The sequence below is a fragment of the Apostichopus japonicus genome, chromosome 9 (genome assembly GCF_037975245.1).
Source record: "Apostichopus japonicus isolate 1M-3 chromosome 9, ASM3797524v1, whole genome shotgun sequence".
Classification (NCBI taxonomy): Eukaryota; Metazoa; Echinodermata; class Holothuroidea; order Aspidochirotida; family Stichopodidae; genus Apostichopus; species Apostichopus japonicus.
In genome coordinates this window covers 23,330,406-23,350,318 of record NC_092569.1, presented here as the reverse complement: position 1 = coordinate 23,350,318, position 19,913 = coordinate 23,330,406, and the positions used below count along the sequence as shown (strand labels likewise).

General features: G+C 38.4%; 2 protein-coding genes across 4 annotated transcripts in view; one reads left to right on the top strand and one right to left on the bottom strand.

Annotated features, from left to right (window-relative positions):
* The window catches only part of LOC139973954 (techylectin-5A-like), a 120,332-nt gene extending 116,932 nt beyond the window's left edge, over nt 1-3,400 (bottom strand). The window contains exon 1 of the mRNA XM_071980845.1: nt 2,567-3,400. The gene's annotated coding sequence lies outside the window, so the exon portion shown is untranslated. The remainder of the gene's footprint in view (nt 1-2,566) is intronic.
* LOC139973006 (scavenger receptor cysteine-rich domain superfamily protein-like) overlaps nt 1,841-19,913 on the top strand; it is a 63,230-nt gene continuing 45,157 nt past the window's right edge. The window contains exons 1-2 of one of the 3 annotated variants that reach the window (XM_071979347.1): nt 1,841-1,977; nt 14,010-14,115. The gene's annotated coding sequence lies outside the window, so the exon portion shown is untranslated. Of the gene's footprint in view, nt 2,076-11,625; nt 11,779-14,009; nt 14,116-19,913 lie in introns of those variants that run through there. The other 2 variants (XM_071979348.1, XM_071979349.1) reach the window with 2 other exon arrangements.

Below are 19,913 nucleotides of genomic sequence, written 5' to 3'. Positions count from 1 at the left end.
ATGGATTTATAGAGTATAGTTTAAATGTAGCCTAATTGACCACTATGAGCAATATGTCTTGTTACATTATTCTTGTTTCTCCGTTCACTAACAATGCTCTACTATATATGGTTGTTTTATAGCACAAGTTATCTGTTTGTTCATGCATATCATGTCTAACTTAAATCAATGGCCTACTGCAGCATAATATGGGACTTAGTAGAGAGTAGCATACCTAAGTTATGATGTTTAGATACTCGTGTGACACCAGTCATGGTTACCTTTTTAATTGCAGGAATGGCTATCAAAGCATATAGGAGGTTTGATACACGAAACTTGGCTGCTAAGTCACTTTTGTGATTTTTTCCATGTCAATTATTATGGAATATATATATATATATATATACTTCTGTTGCTTAGTGGTAGGATATTCGAAGGTGCGTTGTACTTTAATAATATATTCTGAAGCCTCGTCTGTTCATGATAAATAAAATCAAAGTCTTCAATAAAGCTTCTTTTGTTTTCGGTATACCATTCAGTAAATTCATTAAAAGCGTTGATTGATTTATCGCTCAAACCCTTAAAATACAGCGGTGACGGTTTATTTGCATATCGTCATACCATAAATCAAAATGAAATGATTTCTTTGGTTACTCACTGTCAATTCAATTGAAGAAAATCTACGTCTTTAATTAAGAGTTGTTTTGAGATGAACATATCAAAAAGTCTATTCATTGGCAACTGCGACTAAGATATATATGGACAAAACCATTATATTAGACTTATATTAGCTATAAATCCCTCGATAGCCATGCCTGTTCACGGTAACTATCGAAGCTTCTTTTGTGCTCAATTTACCAGTTAGTATATTCGTTAAGGCGGTGAGAACTGACTTATTGTTTCACAGCAAGGCTTTATACAATAGTTAAAAAGGAACTATTCTATGTTGAGAACAATCACTTATAGAAAGACATAATGCATGGTTTCAATTAATCAGCTTCGAGGTGCACGCGATCGCGAGAAGATGTACTTAAACTGATGTTAAAAAGGTCAACGTAATAAACAAATGCACACGCGATCATACATTTTGCTGCTATCTTTGTTTATGTCCTACAGGCTCTAGCCAAGGAGGTTTCACACCTTGTAGATTGATCCAGGGGTCCCTAACACTTACCAGAACTTCCAACATAATCATGTTTCATTTTTTTAATGGGTAATGATGGTACATGTACAGTACCGTAACGATATCGATTGTGCTTATCGTATAAACCAGAATCATTGTAGGCTGTAGGGGGCATACTCCTTATAGAGTCTATACCAATCCGACCGAATGTTCTCCTTCTGGAAAATGCCACAAAGAAGCAGGAGAACATCTTTTTGATATGTTAGTAGCCTGCACATTGAAGAACCTGAATGGAAGTACATGTGGCACAAACATTATGTCAATTGAGGCAATTTTAGACCCCTTTAGTCCTCCCACTGAGGAGCAGTGTACGAAATGTGTTCACTATTGAGTGAAGAGGTTTGTTTACAAGTGACGACAACTTCAGGCCCTCGTAGCACAAATATTTAAATATATGGAAAATATATAAACATATATATAAATATTTAAATATATGGAAAATTGATGGTGCCTTGAAAGGCCAACTTGACAGCTATCCAGTGGTTGGTAGCATTTAGCTGTGTGAACTTTTATCTACTCTGAGAGACCACATTATGTTTGTGATTCAGTGTGTGTCGTCAGTGTAAGTCGACAGGGCGTTAATAGGCGTATGCTACCTTCAAATGTTAGTGAAAGACATTCGGCTAGTTAGGAGTTAGGGGCGGGCCCCGTTGCTGTCACTCTGTAATGAAAGACTCAAGATGTAAATTCAGTCGCGCTTGTTTTCAATTACAATTATACTGTATACGAGTTGTCACCAAGCCTTGGCTATTACTATTACAAAGACATTCGAAGTGCCAGGCCAGGGTATATCAAGCGGTATCATCTTCATGCTTGTGAGTCGTTACGAATTACATGCGAAGACATATTAAAACCCAGATGCAATGTTGGTAGTACTAAGTTAGGCCTATCTTCCATCGTTTTTCATTGTACTGTAAGTCTCTGTAAGTCGTTGTGAGTCTCTCAGTGTTAATAATTAGGCTATTGGCTAGGCTGCTATCATACTCGGCTGTGATTAACTAAGTTCGAAGTTAGAGATATGCTGCTCTCTCCGTCAAATCAACGCTGATGTTATCTAGCTTCTGATTCTGATTCATGAGTTTTGTTGTTACAATTGACCTCAATGTTTGGAAAGTGTTTCACCGAGGCTAGGCGTAGGTCCTATGCTATTTTGTATAAACTATAGTGTACACTAGGCATACATGACTAGTATTAGTGAACCTACAGATGGTCAGTAGACCTTAATGTTGTAACGATGGCTAGGCCTACCAAAAACATTTACAATTTTAGCAGAAGGCCAATGTGTGCACTACTTGCACTGTGGGGCACAGTGAAGACTATGTTAACAGTAAGCAATTTGCTTAACCTTACTCCTTAGACCTATAGGCTATAAAAACTAGTGAATAACGTCAGTATAGTCAATACCTCAAATTTATTGCACCCTGAAAATGGGGCATTTGCACAAATTGTTCCACATTACCGTAGCAACACACTAGTCAAACCACAGGTGTATCAGAATGGAATGGTCAACATCTTGTCCTTCATTATGAATGTATTCAAGGTTTTAATTGACAACAAAACTACGACCAATTACCTCCACCATCCCACTCCCTTGTTCGTGCAACCTTATTGTCAGGAACCTGCACACTGTTGAAACTCAAAACCTATTTTATATGGCGATTGTAGGTTGAGATACCCTAAATGAGCGGTCGTCTGTTTCAAGACTAACTGTATACTATTAGTATACACATAACCTTTGAACGCTGGTTTTAATGTGGGGGTTGCCAAATTTGGGAACAATTTTAAACGTTACAGGGTTGAAAGTGCTTTTCAAAATTAAGCCATGTAGCCTCTGCAGTTTTGACCAAATATGGTCGGATTTATATCAATTAGAGTGGTAAAATAGCAATTCTAGTGCTGGTATTCCTTCAAGGTGTGTTGTAGTGTTTGAAGTACAGTTGATACGTACACATTAAGTGTGCCATTTTCTATAACTATGCTACTGATGTTTAGTTTACCATTTTGCGTTTGCAATTACTAAAGGAGAGACCTTTCGAAACTTATTCTGGAAATTTCAAACTAATTGATTTTGACACCTCAACTTTGTACAGTGTTTTCCAAGCTACCTTTCTTGATTGACTAAACTGTAGTTTATAAGTAGAGCCTTGAATTAGTCAACCACTCCACTGGTGTGTCTCTACAGCTGATCCTGTGTGTTCTCAAACCTTTTGAGTACTTCCACGCTATCCTTTTACCCGATTCAGAGACCTGTAGACAGTACAGATCATGTGCATTAGGACCTATATGACATCACCCTATCTGTTAAATTAATAATAATAATAATAATAATAATGTTAATCATCAGTTATTTTGACGACGCTTTTAATAGCGACCACAACTGTAGAAGAAGCCCGCAAGGGCTTATATGGATAACAAATCACATATTGGGTGACTCCCAATTCAACATTAACTCAAATTTGGAATCTTTTCAATTTAGAAAGTCATTTCAGATGGAAAAACCTTAGATTACTCTTTGATAAAAAACCCCACCTTACTATGACCCAAGCGGGTATGAGATCGGGAACCTCCCGATTGCTAAGCCTCATTGCTTTAAATGCCACCGCCTTTATCCATTCCAGCAAATTGCTAGAGAGCCCCCCTTTTTTTGTCTAGTCAAGCAAATTGGAATTTTTAGCGGTTGTAGTTTATTAAGAACTACAAGATCCAGAAAACTGTGTAGGCCTGTGTGGTCTGGCACATTGACATCTGTCAGTTTTGGCCATACTACAATTTGTACTCACTGGAGGTGAGTAGAGAAGTAGGCCTGTTTAAAGGATATAATTAAAGAATTTGGCCTCAAGGTGTATAATCTGGCCTACTATCGTAGTGTAATGTCACCAAAAAGAGGAGCAACTTAGTCCTAGTCATGGATTCATAAGTTCTACAGAAGAATGACATTGTTTTCTCAGCCTGTATAGTTCTGGGTAAAACCAGGAAATACGTTATCAAATATGGCATTGCAAACCCCTATGCAAAATGTTCAAATTGCTATACTGTACAAGTGCAAATTAAGTGTATGTAGTGCTCAGTCTTATACACAGAACAGGCGCTTAGCGAGGAATATGCCAAGGGAGGGGCAAACCTGTAGCAAATTATCAGAGCCGTAGATTCGGCATTGGAAACCATGAGTTGTCGCGAAGCGTACAAGAAAATTTTTGGCCGAAAATGCCTCCCAGAAACTGGAAATGGCACTTCCCAGGCCTTACAAGTTGCATCTAAGCATTTTCTATTTGAAATTACTAGCAATATCATAAAAACATATGCTCAAGTGGGAGGGGGGCTATTGCCCCCCCCCCCCCCCCCCTGTTGCCCCTTGGCTATGCGCCTGCACAGAAACCATGTAGTATTTTATAAATCTGATACAAAATCAGAGCCCCGAAAACTGCTATTTACTGTACACAAAACTTGAACGCAAAATAAATATCCTGTGTAAAAACTGTATGAAATCATTACCGCTGCTATTCCCCAAAGCATTGTGTGCCTGGTACAGTACATTTTGAAAACTTGCAAGTACGTCAACATGGGAATTGCATTGGGATAAGAATTTTCACTGAATGATGCCAGCCAACTTGTACAGAATACATTGTGAATGTGAAGTATTTTGGAATTTATCATTAAGATACACTATGAGTAGTTTCAGAAGGACAGATAATATCTGTAAATTTTCTGGCTCAGTATCAGTCACATTGCAACTGTTTGTATTCCAATCAATGCCATATAAATATGTGTTACCAAGGTTACTGTGAAATAAAAGTTGTACAGTAAATATGTACATTACATGTCAGTATATCGTGTACTGTATTGTCATCGAAACTGTGTAAATAACCTAAGAATGAAAATGGAATGATAAATCAGTTAGTCAAATATGCCAATGTTACATTGTACCATGCGTACAGTAGAAGACTAAACCAGTAATTAATATACGGTTAGTTCTTTTGCTGAAATTCACATCATGTATAGTACTAGGGCTCTCTTCTTGTGATATCACATTGACCATGTTGACCATGTGATCATGTGACCAAGTTGACCATGTGATATCACGTTGACCACGTGAAAAACAAATAAATAAATCAAATCAAATGTTTGTTATTTTCATATATAACAAACTTTACAGTTTATACTTGACAAGTTAGCTTTGCTTTAAATGCATGTTTGTGGCTGAAATACATCTACATGATCCTCATTCTTCTGTCATATATGTAGTGTAATAGAACACACTATGGTTATGATCCATTTACACAGTATACATACATCTTCATCACAGTAGGCAACATATTCACTCTTTATATATAACTGCAAGTCCCTTGCTCCATTCATGGAGGTTAATCATCAGCCACAATATAGTGGGCATCAATTTTCAATTTATACATTGTAACCAAACACTGCTGTGATGGTAGAAAAGAATGTTGCTTTTTAGTGTGCACTTGAAAACTTGTTCATGCTGTATGTGAATCAAAAGCTTGGTATTTTTGGAACTGCCAGAGCCACCGAATTCGGTTACCTGAGATCTCGCGTTTAAATGTCACACAGTGTTAGGCAGATTTTGTGGTTACTTGCCATATATGCAGGCAAGTTATCTATATGCAGTCAAGGTGGCATGTATTGATGTGTGTGTGTATGTGACTCCCTAACTTGTAAACACGATATCTCAAGATAAGTAACCTCAGCAGTCCTCATATTTGACATGTGGCTTCCCCATAATCAGTGCAAGAACCCTATTGTTGTGGGTGGAGGTAAAAGGTCATTTGGGGTCAGCAGAGGTTATACTCTGTAAAGCCTTATCACGATATCCCATGATAAATTACATCACGTAGCTCATATTTGGTATGCGTCTTTCATATATTGAGTAGTACAAGAACCATACTATTTTGGGTGGAAGTCAAATGTCATGTTGGATCAGCAGAGGTACAAATGTCAAAATATTAAAAGTACTTTATCTGAAGAACTTGACCCGCAAAAGAGATCATACAAGCTTGATAGATTACCCAAGTGATAAGTAAACTTGCTCCACAAGTTGGTATAGGTGTAAGTTCATTTAAAATTTGCAGAAGCCAAACCCTACGAAATGTGTTTAAATGTCAGATCTCATTAAGTTGTGAATCTCATACTGATTTGACTACCCCATAGGTAACAGAACCTCCTTGCTGTTTCAGGTGGAGGTCAACCAGGGTTAGCATGCGAACTACTCTTGGGCTGTGTAATGTACTTAAAAGTCAAGTTACCGCTGGGAGGGGGTTTCCCTCAGGTTGCAGTACTATGCAGGTTACCCTGGTAACACCTGATCTTAGCATCTGACAGAAAAGAGTGATGGTGTATATTCGGACAGCAATAAAACCAGGGAGTTGTTATGAGACAGTATTGCATACTTCAGCGTTCAGGCTATATATACAGTTTGTCATACGGGTCTGCGTGTGTCATGCAGCTATGAATGATCGACAGCTTTGGTAATTGAACAGGAAACTGTGATTCTGTGTACATTGGCGGCAAAAGCAAACACTTCACATTTGTATTGGATCACAAGGATATGTAAGCAGAGAGATGCGCAACAGGAACGTTAGGATCTTACAGTTTGGATTAGTGATGGGAACGATTCCAAATATCGGAACCGAATAGTTCAGTCGGGCGCCCGGGGTACCTGTTCATTATACACATTCAACCTAAAACCAAACTTGGTCTATACTTTATTAAAAATCAACACATGCGATGCCCCCTCCCTCATGTAGGTTTTGTAATGATCTATGAAAACATTTCTTTACTTTGCAAGTGTACAACTGTACTGCTTTTCAAGCCTATCGCCCCCCCCCCCCCCGCTCCCTCCCCCATTGAACAAATTAGTCGCGAAAATGTGGTTCGCGTGATTGCAAAACTCATTAAAGCATTTGTTGGTTTCTTTGGCATAAAATAGCTAAAATTGAGCAAAGGGAGACAATTTAAGGAATAGGTTGGATAGGCCTAGTAAAAATATGACATCGCGGTGCCGTATAAAGACCCGTAACGTGTTTGTAAGCAGGTTTTGGTTTAATATATTTTAATTGCTGTGCGCTGAGGCTAGCGTTCCAGGGGGTCCTGGGCTATTTATAGATTAGTTGGAAATACCGTATGATCTACAACAATTAACCGTTATTTTGTTAAAATAAAATAAAACTGTTAGCAAACTGTTACACCCTAGAAGCCTGTGTAATAGAATGTGTAAAAGTCGGTTGGCTTGACGTTTCGACCCTAGTAGGATCTTCTTTCAGAGGCTAAATGACAAGTAACAGTAACAGAGGGATAAAAACACGCACAGAACACAGACAGGATAATCAGCACAGTGAACACAATGAGATACATGTAAGGGGATTAGTAGACAAGGGATGGAGAGAAGAAAGCAACAGGGGAAGAGGAGAGGTATACAGTAGGAGATAAACAGTGGAGGGACAAAGGGAGGATTAAAGGAACGGGGTAGGGAATAAACTGGAGAAGGACAAAGACAGAAAGGTGTGGAGAGAGACAAGAAAAAAAAAACGCAGCTTTATTATGTTTCGTGTGTCGTGCTTATTTTGTTCCGCAGCTTTGTCTGAGCCAGTTATGTATGACTATACGTGTACGCTTTTGGTAGGCCATTTGGGGAAAAATATACTCCATGCTATATAGACGCGTATTAATTCAAATATGTACTCGTAGTAAATCGAAGATATATATGTATATAATCAGTAGCCAATCAGAAGGCCGATTTATATGGTTGTGTTGTATTAAAGCTGATTTTATACGTGTATATATTCGAATTAATACGCGTATATTTTCGATTTAATACGCGTAACAATTCAAATTTATTCACGAGTCTTAAATATGATGCAGATATACAGTAGGCATATTGTATTTCCAGTTTAGATAACAACATTGATAAAACATTGTTATGCAATCTTAATATTATATTGGAATTATATATATAATGCGGTTTAATACTGCTGATTTAATACGCACATATATTCGAATTAATAGGCGTATTTTTCGAATTAATATACGTATGTATATATTCGAATTAATACGCGTATATGTTTGAATTAATACACGTGTTTGTATATTCGATTTAATACGCGTATATGTTGGAATTATTACACGTATATAGCTATATATTCGAATAAATACGCGTATATGTTCGAATTTATACACGTGCGTGTGTATTCGAATAAATACGCGTACATGTTCGAATTAATACACGTGTTGGTACATTCGAATTAATATGTGTGTGTATATATTCGAATAAATACACGTGTATTTAGTCCTATAAATACACGCATATATATGCAATGCAATATAACCATATGAATCGACCTTCTATTTGTCTGGTAATAAAAACGTGCATCATATTCGATTTTATTACGCATATATATTCGAATCAGTAATACGCGTTTTTTATGGTATAAAAATTTTGTCCCACAGGGTCTGCCCTGTACGCTCACGGGTGTAGCCTACATGATACTGTATCACACTATACCTTCTTGGTATTACACATGCATATTTCAGACCTGTAGTGTCACTATAGCGTATAATGTTGTAATTTTCTGTACTACTCCGTACCTGTCAACATTGCTTTGTAAGCTTGGCAAGACTGCTGTCATTTGAGTTCACGTATAAAGATGACCTTTGATGCGGCTAACCTACCCGCTTATTTCATGAAAAAAAAAAAAAAAACCAAGGAAATAAAATCATGTTTCTTCTGTAGAGCGTACATCTTAAGCATACTCGGGTAGTTTGTTTGAACCGCTACATTTGCTGTTAAAGTATATATGATACAACGTGGAGACATTATATGCAGGAACGGGATATGCCCCTTTCTTCTCCCTTATCAATGCTCTTCAGTTGAATTCACCCCCTCATCCTCCCCTCAGCTGCCTCTCCTATACCAGTATCAAGCCAAAATTGATGGCGTATTACATTGAATTAAAAAGTGTTGAGTTACTCTGAGCATTTACTTCCGTGCTCTGAGCGAGCAATGAAACGATAACCCGCGGTCTATAATGGATATTCTTGGAAGTTAGAAATGGTCGGAAGACTATAGAGACGTCAATGGTAGAAATGAGATTGAGGCAAGAAATTCTGAAGTTGCAGTTTTACTAATATATGTACAATCTATACTTCACTGTAGCCTACCGAATGCTCTGTACATAATTTTTACAATCGGCAAATGACAAGTGATAGGTTCAGATTCTCAGCACAGAATGGCATACTGGGATTAAAACTTGCAGCCCTCGTAAACACCTATGTGAAGGTCGCACAAGCCTCCTATATTAGATGTGTACTCCATATGTGTTAGCTGTACTATTTGTCATATGATAGCATCTGTTAGCAGTGCTTTCTCCCATAGCCTAGACCTATGTTGAAATGTATGTTATCATGTTAGCTGTAGTACTGTTCTAGGAAATTGGCAAGGTCGCGTGACCACAAATCAATTCCCAAAAAGCTAACGGTTGAAGACGTAGTCAGATTCACTGACCAGATAGGCTGGCTACACAGAACAATTAACTGACTGAACATGTCCGTATATTCACTAGCACTACAGCAAGCTAGATGACATAATTATAAAGATATGACAATAATTTTTGAAATATTCATATTATTACATTATATTATTCACTCTAATAATTCCATTCAAACCTATATTTAATAGAACGTGGAGACATAAAGCAGGAACTGGAGACATGTTCCCTATCTCTTCCCCTTCCATGTACTCCAACCCATCCCTCCCCTCCCCTTCCCCTCTTCTCCCGCCAACCAAGGGCGTAGGAACCGGGGGGCTGGGGGGCGCCAGCCCCCCAGTGAAAAATATGGGGGGGCGGAAGTATCGTTCCGCCCCCCCGCTCCGCAAGTCAGAAAACCCCTTTTTCATTTCCAAATGAGAAAAAAATCTCATTTGAAGCACCAAATTGCATCTAAGGCCAGGTGAAAATGCAAAATTCTTTACAAAATGGAGTGGGTGTTGAAGTGTGCTATATTGCACCAAATTGCATCTGAGGCGACCTGGAAATGCAAAAAAATTCCAAAGGGGAGGGGGACACCCCCTCCCCTTAGACCCCTCCCCCAGGCCGGCCATCAGTCTTCAGCCCCCCCACTCAAAAGTACCTTCCTACGCCACTGCCGCCAACTACTGTACGCGTATATGGACAAGACTCATCGCCTTTTGCGTTGGATCTCAAGTGTTGCGTAATACTGAATGAGCTATTTAATATTCAAAACAGGTTATTCATTCAAACCTATTCGGCTCTTCCCAAAGCATAACGCGAGTTCTTAAACGAGTAATCTAGTACGAAAAAATATTTGTCCCCTAAGTTTGATCTATAATTACTATCTTTTTGTTGCTTTACTTGCAAGTATCTAATGCTTATATCTTTACATGCCATTTTTTCTTATGCATAGATCGCGCTACTTCTTAACAAACTTATTTAACATACTGAATAAGCTATCTATTTACCAACCAAAATGTGGCAAATTCAACACAGAATTCAACATTCTCTATTGTAAATATTGTAATATATGTATATACACAGACATGCATTAACGGTGATATGCCAGGGCAGAAGGATTTCTGTTGACTATCCCTCGGGCAACCAGGTCTTACTTTTTGATTTTCCGAAACAGCAAATTTGGTTGTGCCCCAAAAAAGAGTGTAGCAACATAACAAAATAATACATGACCAAAATATGCAATGTAGGAGAGATCTATGGGTTTGGTAAATAACCAGACTTTTGGCCAGTCAAACTCCTCTTCGGGTTCATCATGTCTTCGCCCTACCACTATTTTGGTTTCCTCCAGTTTCTCCAATTTGACGGATTGTGGTATACCCGTTTATCATTCAACCTGTTAAGTTATAGTGAAATCTCAATTTTTGATGTTAACAACTAGTCCGCCGGACGAATACCGAAGCCCATTTTGGTTGTCCGTACAGAAAATTTGGTTGTCTCGGACGACCGGACAACCGTTAAATTCAGCCATGGGTGGAAACTAGTTGTTTCACCGTAAATGTCACTATTCAAGCATTACGCTTATACTTCCACACTGGTTCGGTGTTTTAGTGCAATGTAACTACATTCCTTGAATCAGTGTGTCGTATAGAGTCGTGTATAGTTAAAGTTTGGTTCTTGATTGTAAGTAATTTTTGTGACAATGTTCCATTTCGCTTTGCGTCGAATGGCTCACACTGGCATTTTGGCACGCAAGAACTCAGTGAGGGTTCACAGATCAGGTTTGTTCTGCGCCAGGATTTTCCTTTAATGTGTTGATCTCGACGAGGTGAAATATAGGTTAAAGTTTAATAGAGCATATTGCATTTAAGTATCACACCCAAAGTGACGTCTGTATATTATTTAATTGTAATCCTTACGCTACTCCATACCAAACATATTTTCCGCCACGAACGTCTCGAATCTTACAACATTTAGCAGAAAGGCTGAACATTTTCTCGGAAATGACAGAAAGTTCACCCACACAAAGATTGGTGAATGTGAACACGTTCAATTGAAGTTTTGAGAACAGTTAGCGAAATTTGCAGAACTTTCCGTGCAGTATATGGAAGGCCTAATGCCTTAGAACTATAAATCGTAAGTCTAGTATTATTTATTGTATTTATAAGCCTTTTATTTGCCATGATTGATTCGTTTCACCAACGTGTAATACTACACCAACTAACGTTATATAGGTTTGTAATACACCAACTAACGTTATATAGGTTAGTAACACACTGGTATAGTACCTATTATTTACCCGTGTTTTAGGATAGCTAGCACGTTCGTGCTAACGAAAGTTGCATTATGCGTAATGACTGTTTATATACGTCTAGTAAGAGCTGATGTTTCATCTTTTTGGAGGTTTTAATTGGCAGTTAACGTTACGTGTACAGGAAATTGCTAAAACGCATGGCTCAGTTACATCTAGTATAGTATAGGCCTAGTACATTAATGTACGTATCAATTGTGTGAAACAGACTGTTTGCTAATGTCTGAAGTCACGTGATAGAGACGATTGGATTGGTTGATTTCTAAATATGAATAAGAAAGGTGTGGCGTGCATGCATAATTATTTGGGCCAGTACAACAACTATCACAGTAATCTCTCTTTCATCAATCGCAAGTTGCTGAAATGTCTATGAATGTAAGTGACAAAAGAATGCTAAAAAAATCCAGATCAACACAACATGGACCTTTAAACCTTAGCCATCAAATATGCTAGATAGTGAAATATTGGTCACTACTGCCCCGATTTAAACTGTCACTCAGTCAAAGCGATTTGCCTTATACTGAGACATTTTCATGTCTGATTGAATCCTCCTCTCAGTTCAGCCATCCGGGCTAGAATTAGACCACTATATAGCTGATGGGTTACATGCCCACATGTTTGTGAAATCCTAAATCAGCTGTTTAATAATAAAGTGCTCTTTCCCTCCCTTTGCTGTAGGTCAGAAGTACCCATTTATTGAATAAAATAACAAATAAATGCAATTGCGGATGGCACAGGATCGAGTATATCGGAATCGTTTGATTTTAACTTTAGAGGTTCGCCCCTTTAATTTTTACACATCACACATTCCGCTCACATGTTACACATTACAGTAGTTACATTTTCCACCAGCTCGTTTCCACTCTCCCCATGCACGCGGTTAACTGGTGTTCAAAACATATCCCGTGCTATCTCAAGGATGTTGGCATGATAAATCACGTCAACGTCGTTGTGACAAGGAAGAGAAATAAACCAAAGAGAGAAAACAAAGATATTGAAAGTGTTCTAATCTCACTCGGCTATAGAGGCATACATGCATGACATACGAGGAAATATTTTAATAGCAGGCATATGACTATACTAGTATGCATAGATTGTAAGGGACATCCCTCCCCCTCCCCCCCCCCCCATCATAAATGTGTGTAACGCAAGCATTCCCCCATCATATTTGTGTGTAACGCTGCACGCAAGCATTCCCCCATCATATTTGTGTGTAACGCAAGCATTCCCCCATCATATTTGTGTGTAACGCAAGCATTCACACTTGAATATAAGACGTGTCAGTAAACACCGTACGGAAACTACGTGACAGTTTCACACCTCGTATAGTTTGTATAGGAACCTTGGAAGTCTTAAATGATAACTAACTGTGAGCACGGACTCACAATCAAAACTATATGCTGCTGGCATGAATGTGAAACAAGCACAAAAGAAGACGTTACACTATATAACCTGCATATACGCCTTATATTCAAGTATAAACAATACGTATTGGAAATAAGGTTCATGCTGAGGTTAACATCCACTACAGAAGAACTTCTAACTTTGGCATTGGACTGGTGCCATATACACTATAGCTTACATCGAACCAGTCCGTATACATTTACCAATATACGTGCCCATACTTGTTTAGCGAAGAGCGACCTCTAATTCATGTAATAGGTTTACTTTGAACTGAAGTTTCATTCAATTGTTTCTCGCTGATTTTCATATCTTCATGTACTATATACATCATACAGGTGTTATGTGCAGGGTCCCTGGTACAATGGGGGAAGGGGCGGGGAAGGGGCGAGGGAGGAGGGAGTCGCCGGGCACTGAGACCAATGGCTAGTGGCGCTGGAAATGCTACCATGTGGCCGCACCATGCCCGTCTGAACAATGTTGCCGTGAAAATTATTTTGGGGTTGGTGGGGGATTAGCTTTCCCAGTTTCCAGGTCCTGTTACGACAGGCGACAATTTCGGTGATTTAGCCAGCTACAAATGACATGCAGATGGTAAGTTGGAAGGGGTGTGCGTTCATGTGATGTTTATATTTCATATGGTTTTCTTTTACAGTTGCCTTCGAGATAATACGATGTGGTCGGTCAAAATGGATTCTTGGGCTCTAATTGCATAGCCCTACGGTCAGTGTTGCCATACAGTACGTTGCGCGTCGCCAAGGGTAAGTGTAAATTTGGAATATTAAATTCCTTTTGTTCATGGATTTTAGGTCACACGTCATCAGGCTTTTCCGGTCGTTTTCTTTTTAGGATTAACATTTTGAGTACCCATCTTGGGTTCCTGGGTAGTATTAGGATAGTATCTTGGTCGGCCAGTATGAAGCTTAGGTGAATCCCAGGCGTGAGGAAGCAGAAATAATTTTGTGGTTTGTGGTTTCAAACCACACCTAAGTCCTGATCGAGGACGTAATACTGCAGGCTTTACATCTAACATTCTCTTTCCGATGAGCATGACGAGGAAGCGAGATATAGCTCTCGTTCCTGCACACGGGACCTCCCCTTACGGGAGATAACGTACAGTAGCGACTTCCTGACCAATATTTCTCAAGTACTGATGGAGGTAAAGGCAGTACCTCTTTCATCGGCATCATAAATTCAGGTACATTCTTGATGAAGGACGTTTCGAAATTGCATTTCTTAAAGCCAGGAATAGCCAGCTCAACAAAACTACACAGCACCAATTATGAATGTCATTGGGTAAATAGAACTGCGTTTGCTTGCGAATAAGCAGTACTGTAGTGCGACTGCTTGCAGTATAAGGAAGAACTTTCCGGTTGTACATGGTGTTATTTGTTGGCGGACAACACACCAGGGAGTATAGTCATGTAGGTACCTACAAAGTGAGGGCGCTTGTGAGCTCGTGACAGGCTCAGAATAAGTCGGCTACGCAGCTAGCCTCTGAAACTGCAAACGTACAGAGACTATATGGAAACTTAAAGTTTCAACGTCCGGTCATGTATATAAGTATCGTTCATTTGGCCAGTAATGCCAATACTGTAGCGCGCACGCGCACTACAATAAAAAGAGTCTGGTCCTTATTGAGGTTTTGAAGGGGGGGGGGGGACTAGTATAGAGGCTGTGGGGCGGATATATACCCACATATACACAAATCTCTCACCTGGTACTGTTTGCATCTTTGTGAATTGTATTTTGTTACAACTATACATGTATTGTACCGAAAGGATCACTTTAGTTTTAGGAATATCTTTAACGGACATCCTGTCCAAGGGCACATCAAGGTTCCTTGCGAAATAGAGCACTTGGTGGTTCCTTATTTTGCAATTATAAATTACAAAACTTAGAAACCTTATATGGTTACAGAATCACAGTGACAATTTTTAAAGCCAGATAGATGGTGGCTACGTTCGAACGCGTGATGTTGATGACGTCATTATAGGTGAAGCCTATGATAGACGAAAAAGACAATGGTAAAATGATTTGATTATGAGCTGCAAAAGACTACCAACCTGATCAGCAGTATGTACAATTATCTAATCTACTTCCATTCGTTGCTTATTCCATATTTTCGATTTCCGTGACATCATAATAATGAAGATCAATTAGGCGAGGTATTATTAATAATATAAATAAAAGAGTAAAACCTTTTGCTGTTTGTTTAAAGTAATCGGGTTAATCCAAAATGTTCGATTTTGTTGAAGCCATAAGGTCGGCTTTGTCATCCGTCAGTTCTTATAGCGTCATAATGACGTCATAATGGATGTTAATCACTGACCATTTGTCTTTATTCTGGTCAGGCGTCACCAATTCCAGATACTAGTATATGCTGAAACTATAGCTTTTAACATGTAAAGGCCTACGTAACGTTTGAGGCTTGAGCCAATGAATACGAACTTTTTAATGATATGGTCAAGACGGAGGAGCACAGATCAAGGAACAGCCGTGAACATTTCCTAGCAAAACATATACCAAGTTTCTACATGTGCCATGCAAAACATAACGGTGGGGGGGGGGCAGGGGGTAGGGTAGGGTAGGCGAGGGACCGAGTACCGTATGGTGCCTTAGAATCCCGAGTGTGTTGATCCTTAACTCTGGTGCACGGTGAGTTTTCCGTTGATATTCTGAAATGAAAGTCATCTATAGTGATTTAAGTGCATGGCCTTTCGTATGAAATAAAGGCAAGATATTCTTATATGACGTCGCATAAGGATCCATATGGCTTCAAGCTGCCCTTTAGTATGTGTTTAACCATGCAGAATGGGGATGTTAATGATAATACTCATAAAATAAACACGTGGAGTCCGTATGAAGCATATATATATATATATATATATATATATATATATATATATATATATATATATATATATATATATGTTAGTTAACTAATACATTTTTTATAATAATGATTCAAATCTGTCAAACTTCCTATTTTTCATTACATTTGTTTATATGTTCAGTATAGATGTACAGTACCTGCATACATGTACATGCATATAGACAATAATTCTCATTGGCGAAAGTACCTTCTTATGCAAGTTTCGCCCGGTATTAGTAATCAATGACCAACTGATACTACTAAGTATGTTTCCGCCAGCGGAACAGAGCATATTCACATGGAAGCAATGGCCGATATATTGAAGTGATCGTTACTCTATAAGCCAAATGTAAACATGAAAATTCCATCCTATAGTATTCTTAGACATTAAATGAAAACTTTATTCCCAGCGATTTGGTTTCTTCAAATATTCCAATGAGTCTGATTTAGAACTTAACTACCGGCACAAAAGATACGTAAACAATTACAAACAAGGCTTCCCCCTCCCCCCCCCACCCCCGCCCCCAAATAAGGAAGAGGTATAAACAAACACCCGAGGGGTGTAATTTTGTTAAAGTGTTGGTCGTTGAATGAATACACAAAGTGACTGACACTCTCATCGCTTTCCTTAATTACGTGCACACGTGCTGTGCGTATATAATTAAGCGATGATGATATACATTGATTCAGTCTGTTAGATGAAATCATAAATGGTTATAATTACCATATGCCCTATAGCTATATAATCCTCTACAAATCAATTAATCGACTATTGCATTCATAAATATTTTAAATGGATGACTTTAGGCTGAATTTTAGACTTGATAGGTCATAGGTCAAGAAACAGAAAAAAAAAGAAACAAAACGAAAGACGATCAAACAAACAAAACAAAACAGAGTGCAATAGTTAAATGACCGTTTGCAAGAATTTCGGCTTAACAATACGTCCAATCCCTGAAAAGCTCCTTTAAGGCACAATTCGTGATGACGTGGGCTCTAAATTGTGCTTGAGAAATTAGTAAACTTATTTGATTTGAGGTCATAACATTTTAACGTTTTTTATTTTCTATATATGATATAACTAACCTAACGTTCTCTGTACATTATGCTGGTTGTGTGCAGTTTCATTAATTTGATGAACCTCAGTTGTTTAAAGGGTGAATTTATAGGAATACAACCTGTACCAAGTAGCGAGTGTTTTTAACGGTCTATAATATATCAAATGTTTATGTTTGGCCTAAATTCCCCTTTTATTAATCATCTCAAAACGTTGACCTTTTCAAAAAAACAGGATTCTTGTCCCTTTCCACAGGTACAGGTTTGAGAGAAGACTGGTTCTAAGATTGGCAAGATACTGATACTCCTCTCCCCTACCCTCCCCTCCCCTTCCCTACCCCTACCCTTCCCCTCCCCTCCCCCTCCGCCTCCCCCAGTGCCAATTGTTGTGTAATGCCTCAGTATATGCCTAACCATATGTTCTATAAGTTCTTGGGCGGAGAAGACACCCCATCAACTCCTCTCAATTTCTGATACGATTCTACAGCCTTCTTTCTCGTTTCCGTGTCCTGCAACCGCATGCCTGATTCAGTTAATTTAAAGGTGGCGATAACACAGTGTACGTTTGGTAATCATCATGGACCAAGCATGTGATCTCTCCACTTCATATCAGTTTCAATCGATTGATTACTTCCTGTATATTTCTGGCTATTGACAACTTTCAGTATATCAATTACATGATGACATAGTACACCTATATACCTCAGATTCATATAATAAATGACGCAATGATTGTTCTCGGTAGCCATGATCAACCATGCACATTACAATGTCAATGCAGACGTCTTTTATCCATGTTCCCCTCTAGTGAATTTCGATGTCTTGATCATATACCCCCTCCTGGTTGCTGAGTGCGAACACGGATTTATACCAGTGTTCGAAGTTGGTTCGAAGATGGCATGCGAACACTACCTATATGGCCGGCGCGTAATGAGTTCCTAGAACTTAAACGCGAAGAGTAATCATTCAATGACATTCAGCGAGAATCGGGCACCACGCGCGCATTGAAATTTAACTGCATTACCGGTGCTGTGGCCGAGTGGCATAAAGGCGGTGGCATTTGAAGCAATGAGGCTTAGCAATCGGAAGGTTTCGTGTTCGATACCCGGCCGGGTCATAGCAAGGTTTTTTTTTTTTATAATCCAAGAGCATTCTACGGTTTTCTCATTTAAAATGACTTTGTAAATTGAAAAGATTCCAAATTTGGGTTAAAATGTTGAATTGGAAGCCACCCGACGTGAAAGTTGCAATCCATTTGCCCTCGCGGCCTTCTCCCACATTCGTGATCGCCTACGCGTCTCCAAAAGAGTCATTTAAGAGAGACAAAATTTAGAGCAGAACTATACGAATATGACAAGCCAATGAGGGCAGTGAGCCCTTAACGGCTGTTAGCTACGCGTGCTGGAAGCAACCAATCAGTGGAACATGTTTATTGATGTGACACGCTTCTCACCCCGTTTTAAATTCGAAAACAAAAGCAATAACTCAATGGGATACAGTTACAGTTTAGTGCATGCATATAATAAACAAATTAAAAGCCATAATTTCAAAAGTCTGTTTCAATTTACATAAATCAGCACTTGCTAAGTGACTACTAAATTAAAACTTTTTGAACAGACATACATCGACGATTCGTGCTGCTGTCAAAACGTACTTCTGGCAAGTTCCAATATTGTTTCAATAAATTTATAAATATATGCGGGGAGAAGGAGGGGGGGGGGATGTCGGTAGGAGGTGGTACAGCAGACCTGGGTGTGCTTCTGAACTAGACTGCATTTGCATTCATTGAGGGCTGGTATCGACAAGGTTATATATATATATATATAGGCTTTATATATATAGGCTATATATATATATATATATATATATATATATATATATATATATATATATATATAGGCCCTATACATATTATACACACGCAAAGCAAACAGCGGTACTGTCTTTGATACACAGTACCAGACGGAAAACTTAATATATTTGAAAATTAACAATACGTACATTTAAGAAGTTTTGAGCAACTCGCGTCTTCATAAAGCATCAATAGTCGATTTGTTTTCGTTTATGATTTTACCTACAAAATGTTCATAACAGATGCCGAATTATATGTTTTCTTAATATTGCCACCCATCACCCCTCCCTAACCTTCCCCCATCAATCATAAGTATAAGTGGAAGATACGAGTTTATTCAGCTTGCGTTATATATCTTGCACGTATATGGTCTGCCACCCAAGCCGAAAAGGTGTGAGCTTATATTTGACATTGTTCTTAACGTGTAGCATATTATGCATTTATATGCCAGGGTGTTACAACACACTAACACGTGTTATGTTTTGGGAGCATGCGAGAGCTAGATATGTTAAAGATATAATACAGTAAATTGTAGTGGTATTATATATATATATATATTTTTATATGTTTGTTATATGTTTTTATATTTTTTCTATTTTTATATAGCATAAAATATTTTTATATTTTATATTTTTTTATTTTTTTATATATTTATATTTTTTTAACACAGGCCGCAATAAAATGTGCCTCTAGCATAACACGTGTTATCATTTTATAACACAGATGCATATAAATGCGCAATATATTCAAGTCGAAAACGCTATTATAAGCAATTG